This window comes from Haemaphysalis longicornis, unplaced genomic scaffold (genome assembly GCF_048455015.1).
Source record: "Haemaphysalis longicornis isolate Haplotype H1 unplaced genomic scaffold, Haemaphysalis longicornis Haplotype H1 scaffold_2, whole genome shotgun sequence".
In the NCBI taxonomy this organism is placed as follows: Eukaryota; Metazoa; Arthropoda; class Arachnida; order Ixodida; family Ixodidae; genus Haemaphysalis; species Haemaphysalis longicornis.
Window position 1 is genome coordinate 194,586,191 of NW_027526295.1, and position 6,579 is coordinate 194,592,769.

The following is a 6,579-nucleotide window of genomic DNA, read 5'->3' on the forward strand; positions in this document are numbered from 1 at the left end:
TGTGTGTGTAGTTGTTCCCTGTTTCTTCCAATGCCTTCGATGAATTCAGATGGTCTATTTACACTAGTCAACTTTAGTTGGCTCCCTGACGTGTAGTGAAATGCAAGGGAAAGTGGTTGTCTGAGCAGCAGCGTAGTAACGTTCCTTTTGTGGAGGGTAAGTCGGGTGGAAACACGCAGAAAGTGTGGAGCCGTTTCTATGCTGTCAATGTCAGTGGTAACCTGAGACCTCAGAATAATTACCCATAAAGCTCACGTGTGGACTATTAGAAGTTTTAACGTCACAAAGTAAGTTCGAAAATAATTCATTCCTGCCATTTTATGCTATCAATGTCAGTGGCAGCTAGAGAGTTGGAATAATTTTCGAAACGCTCAGGTACAAAGTTGTTGAATCATGATGTGCACCAAACATTAATCCATTTTAGTTCTCCTTTGAACGTAGAAATTCTACTGCAAAAAGCAGATTGCTACATTCTGTATTCATACTCTATGACCTGTTCAGAAAGAGTCTGTGGCTGACTAGTGGAGACATTTGGCCCTCCACTCATAGGTTGTGACAAATTTTTTTGTTCCTCTGCAAAAAAAAATGAAAACAAATTATTTCCATTCTTTACATGCTCCTGCGAAGTCATGGCTGTGGCATTTACTGGCTGAAGACATCTTCGGCATGCTGAAGGGTCGTCGGAAAGAGTGTGGCGGATTATGAATGCCCTGTGGAGCTCATAAGCCACAAAAGAGTACCTTTTGAGTCGTGCATATTGTGCAGATATTCACCAGTTCGCATAGACCAAGGACAGGTGAGCTTAAAGTATGTTCAAATATTTTTATATCTCAAATTGTTTAGCAAGAAAAGATTACCAGGGCTTCCGCTGTGAAAAAGACATTCGACTTTCGTGGATTGAATCAGACATTTTTCAATATTTTCTCGTGCTCCCTGGGTGAAGCAAGGCATAAATTTATTCTCTGATATTTTTGTACTGTTTATTTTCTAGGCAATAGGGCGAAGACAGACCTAAAACAGCTGTACAAGGAATGCATATGGCCATTTTAATTGTATTTGGACCCCTTCTTGGAAGTGTTTCATCAGAAGGCAACACATTAAAGCTCTTGCACGGGATGAAATCATTGCATTCTACAAGTAAGTACGCACTGCAATTTTTTGGTCTTTCATGGCGCGTTTTTAGGTAGTTTCTTTGTAACTAATGGTTTGAAACTTGAACTTCTTTTCAGTGACAGCTTGGCCTGTGGCTCAAGGTGACAGTAGGAGCTTTTCGGAACACGTTAGCGAAACTTTCCTGGAAGTGCACTTTGAGACGTCCCTGGCAGAAACACCCGGGTCTTAATTTTGATTGGGTAAGCTGGCATTTTGTTATTGCGGGACTCAATTTCTGGGGCTGTTCATCCTAATAAAATCTCACTGTTAACAAGTTATCGTGAACGCCAATATTGGCCATTGTGTTCACATTCCGCCTATTACGGATGGTCCAACAGTGGCCAAAAAAAAAAAAAAAAAAACCCGCTATTTTGTATTTAAGTTTTGTAAATGTTTAGCTTTTACGCCTTGAGAGTTGTTGCTGTGATTTGCCAGCACCACGGACACGGCCAACGTGGTTGCTGCTACAACAATACGGTGGCAACTGACGATTTAAATTTCTCGATTTTAATACGCCCGTAGCACCAATAATACTCCCAAATACAGCCGTAGCATGAGTAATGCTTGCATTGGATTTTGACAGGTGGTTAAATAAGGGGTAATTTTTTTTAAGGGAATTGTTTAGAGCACAGAAAGTGTCGTCTGCAAGAAAATGTGCTATAGTTGTCATTTATAAGAAAATTGTGCGACAGCCTAGTTCAGTATTAGTCAGCTCAACTTCTGCCTCATACCACTACGAACCATGGAGGTAATACATATCGAGAGGCAAATATTTTAGGTGGAAATTATTCCCAAAAAAATTTCTTCCACAGTGCGATATTTATGATTTCCTATGACTAGCCATTTATTTCTTTGTGGTAGAAACATCGTTTAGCTGTAAGTTATATTAATCCAGCCTCACTACAGCATTCTACGGAGCACATTATACAGTACAGAGAAAATTTTTTGCAGAGAGAAGGTGTGTAAAACATAATGCCGAAAGGTGGTTATAGTAATTATTATTTCATTGATAAACGAAACCTCTCAAGGATTAAAAAAACCTTATATTCAGGATACCGATGCAGCAAGGTGGGATACTTTTCAGAATCAGGGCAATTTCATTGATTGTATGTGGTGATATTGTTTAGCGCACTTTCACCTTTAGCAGCACTCCCAGAAAAAAACCAAGAAATCACTGATTTTAAATCAATTACTGTGTTATAAAAGAGCCTAAGCAACTCACTCATTTAAAGCAACCATGTAACAAAATATTCTTGTTTCCTTGAAGGTACATGAGGTGAGCAGTAAGTCTTCTCGAGGCCCGGTTATTCTGAGAGAAGGGACTGGCGCCATCAATGTTGCCCGCAAGAAACACATCACGGATTCGCCGCCTGCATTGTCACTTCAGGATGTGGTCATCCTCTTCGCCGCATATGTCATCTTTTTCATCGTGTCATCATGTTCTTATGGTTGTGTGCCTTTGAAGAGTTCTTGGGACTTTTGCAGGGAGTTCTTGGAAAGCATGAGAAATTTGACAGTGGCCTGGTGTCATTTAAGTTGGAGTCTCTGTTGAAATACTTGAAGTGTTCAGCTCTACTTGGGATTTTAAATTATTGGTAGAGGTTAAAGTATCTCTTGAAAAGCATGAAGGAGGTCAGATGAAAGGCATGAAGGGGGTGAAATCAGATGAAGAGGTTTAAGTTACTGGCACATGCAAGTTTCATGTCAACTGAACACTGAAGTGGTGCCTTATTTCTCATCATTGGCACAATGCGCAGGCTGTCTTTGAATCTATAGTGGGTGTTAATGTAGTTCATGGCACCGCATTGTAACGTCCTATTATTCACGTGTAGCTCATGAGATTTTTTTTTCGTGGCAGTGCTGCTGCTGATGCAAAAGTGACAGTGCTTATATACGCAGATGGCTTCCGCCTTCATTGATAAATTTTAGTACTGTAAGTGAGCCGACACCCATGCCGTAGAAGAATTTAAAATGTTCGTATTTGGCTTGAACAAGTCTTCTCCTTTGAACAAAGTTGCATTTCTTGCTTGGCAGAAGCAGGGCTTTGGTCGCAATTACACTGACAACAAGACGGGAGGGTTTTTATAGCACGCAACTGTGAATTTTACCTAAGGTAAAACGGTAAAACGTTGAGGCTGGAAAAAATGCTTTCAAGTCTGCTTTGTAAAAATGGTCCCTGGATGATTCAACACTGGCTTGTTTGCTTCTTAAGGATGTCTGACTTGTTCCCGCTTGAATTGATGACGTATATAATTAGTCTGCTTGTTAAATTTTAATGTGTAACATGCTTCCAGCTACCTGGTTTGCAAAATTATATAAGATTCACGCTGGCTTTTGTGAGATTTCCTGGGATGAATTATTTTAAACAACTACAAATTGTTTGGTCAAGTAACGTGCCTTAAGTCAAAGGCCTTTTCAGGACGCTCATAAAGTCTATTTTGCCTACAAATAGCTTGATGTTACAGTTACGTCTGGTGTCAGGAAGCTACTATCTTTAATAATCATTTTTTAATTGTGGCATACTGTCGCATGTGACCTCTCGTGTCAAAATGTTTTATCGTTAATATTGGCACGAGCGTTGTTTTCCTAAACTCTTGCACTGCACTGTTGTAGGTTTGTGATAATACAACCATGTATGGCTTGTTTTTAGGCCTATCCCTACAATTTAATAGCAAACTGCATTTTCCCAAACAGTTATGCGTAAACATAGTATGGCAAGCGCAATGAGTAATTCCGCCTTTGAATTACCTTGGTTTATCTGATAAGACAGCATATTTGATGCTCACTGTTGTATAATGTCTGTGTCAGTGCCGCGGTAGACGCACACGTCTATTTATTTGTGGAGCAGTTGACCCTAATACCGTCTTTATTAACCATGTTTTTGAGTACAAGTGAATATGTGAAAATGCCACTTGGAGCCTATAGTGTTATCGTTATGGTATTTATTCCTTGTACGTTGGTCGTTTTTTGTGCAATTTAAAATAGACAGCTATTCAAATCTGAAATGTATGAATACTAACACGCAATAAAGTTGTATAGTATGTTGAAAAGCAGTGTATGAGTCATAATAGTTTGATTCGTGCGTATTTTAATGCAAGTATATTGTTTCTTTTACATGCAGCTGAAGCCCAGAACAGGATTCTGCGGGTGAAGCCAAAGACTGTGTGCCGCTCTAGGTGCCTCGGGCCAACATTTATATAGAACTGTGCTCCGATAGGCAACTGTTGGGAACTGTCAGGGACCACACTGCTGCAGTGGTTTCTGCTTTCCAATTGTTGGTATAGCTGCGGGTCATATATCAAGGCTGTGTTAAAATGGTGCTTGCGGTTTCCTGCTGATACCAATGCATCCGCCAGCCTGGCATATGACCTCGGTGTATACCGACAGGAAAGCAGAAATATTGGAAAAGTGGAGTCCCATAGACAGCTTCCCAATGTCTATAGGAACACCGTTTTATATAAACAGCTGGTCTGAAGGTACCTGGAACGGCGCACCGGATAAATTCCATAATCATTTTACATGGATCAATGTTCCAGTAACTTAAACTACCCTTTTATTTGGAACAGTGATCCGCATACTTTTATTTGGAACACCGATCCACATAATTTAGTTGCAAAAATATGTGGTGCACTGTTCCACTTAATTTTCAGGATATGTGGAACACGGTTCCAATTATATAACTGGAACTTTTTTGCAAAAAAGTTCCAGTTACTAAGTGGATCTTACGTGGAACCAGATTAAGAGTGTAGGAGAGCATTGCTTCCCCCCGTGTAGTCTGGGAGAGGTTCGTTGGGAGTGACAGGCAGGTACTTGTCATTCAGTCGTCTGCATAGTTCGGACTCGCCAAGCTCTTGTTTGGCCCGATGAAGGGTACGGGCGAGCCCATGGCGCTGCGAGCCTTTGGTCTTGTTCTCGTCTAGCAAGTGGCGTAGGAGGTTCCAGGTGCGGCTCTTGTGCATTTGTCCATCAGCTTCTTGGCATACCGCATGCCATTGTTGGCGGCAGAGGACCGCACAGTGTCTCTCGATTTCTCGGTTGAGTATCGCAATCCTCTTGCGGAGCTTTCGGTTGTGCCGTTGCCCTCTCCATCTGTTTTGCAGAGATTTCTTTGCCTCAAGTAGGTGTGCCAGTCGGCTGTCAATTTGAGAGATTGAGTCGTCGTATTCGATGTCAGTGGTGGCTGCCTGGGCCGCTCCGTTAAGGGCCTGCGTCCACTTCTCTATGTCGTCCACTTGTGTTGGGATGTTATCCAATTCTCTGCGAAATTTGACCCAGTCAGTTATGCGTTGCACCTTGGGGGAAGGTGTTTGCATTGCAGATCGTAGTGGTATTGTGACTTCTATGATGCAGTGGTCACTGCCTAGCGTTTCCCCGGTATTCCTCCAACGGATTCCAGCTCTATTGGAGAATGTGAGGTCGGGGTTAGTGTCGCGTTGCGTGGATGTTCCGAGGCGGGTGTGTGCCGTTGGGTCGTTGAGTAAGTGGTAGTCGGCGTCTGTAGCATCTTCCAGCAGGCTGCGTCCCTTGGCGCTTGTCTTGGGGTAGCCCCAGTTCGTGTGAGAGGCATTGAAGTCGCCGCAGAGTAATGCTGTGTTGCCATGAGCCAGTTGACTTGTCTTGTGAATCAGGGTTCGGAACCTTTGCTGGAAGTGCTTGGGGTTGCTGTATGTGTTGACTACAAAGGTACTCTCCTTCTTTTTCTTGCCAGTGATGAGTTCCACCGCGCAGTATTCGATGGCGCTGTTCTTTAGGAGCGTGTGTTCGACATAGGTGATCCCTTTCTTCACCAGAGTGCAGACTCCTTGACCGGCCCCTTTGCCTACGACGCGGGCGCTAGGTGGGCTGGCGTGGGAGCGATACCCCGGAAAAGTCGGAGGGATCTCACTATGCGTTTCTTGGAGTAGGATAACATCTGGTGATCGTGGGAGCTGTTTGATGTATTGTTGTAGGGCTGCTCGTCTGCGCTGAAAACCGTTTGCGTTCCATTGCCAGACAACTAGTTCTCGGGCTAATGCTGCTCTGGCCATGTGGGGCGTTGGTTGGGTTGCGGGTAGTGCGTTCCGGAGCCGAGTTTAGCGATGGCTGCTTGCATCTGTACGAGTGTTTCTTGTATCGCCTGAGTGCTGTGTTGCATGGCTTGACACGTCTGTTCGAGCGTCGTGAGGCGTGTGATGATAGTTGCAGTGGTAGCTTCGAGTGCTGCTAGACGCTTGTTGGTTGATTCCGCATGTTGGTTGAATCGTTCTTCATTCCCGTTGAAACGTTCTTCGAGGCGGCGAAAGGCTGCTTTCAGCTTCCCCTCCTTGGGTGTGTCAGTGGCTCTTCTCTTGAGTTGGGGTTCGGGTTCATCTGTTTCCGAATCCTCGTCGACAATTTCTTCAGCAGGCGCATCTTGGGTGGGTGTCGGTGGTTGTTGCTGGAGGGCGA

At 43.5% G+C, this 6,579-nt stretch overlaps 1 long non-coding RNA gene across 1 annotated transcript; it reads left to right on the forward strand.

Moving 5' to 3' along the window:
* Nucleotides 1-632: 632 nt before the first annotated feature.
* LOC144169734 (uncharacterized) lies at nucleotides 633-4,247 on the forward strand. Its single transcript, XR_013322510.1, has 4 exons — nucleotides 633-796; nucleotides 992-1,137; nucleotides 1,230-1,352; nucleotides 2,420-4,247. It is a non-coding gene; the product is annotated as an uncharacterized LOC144169734 (long non-coding RNA).
* Nucleotides 4,248-6,579: the final 2,332 nt, after the last annotated feature.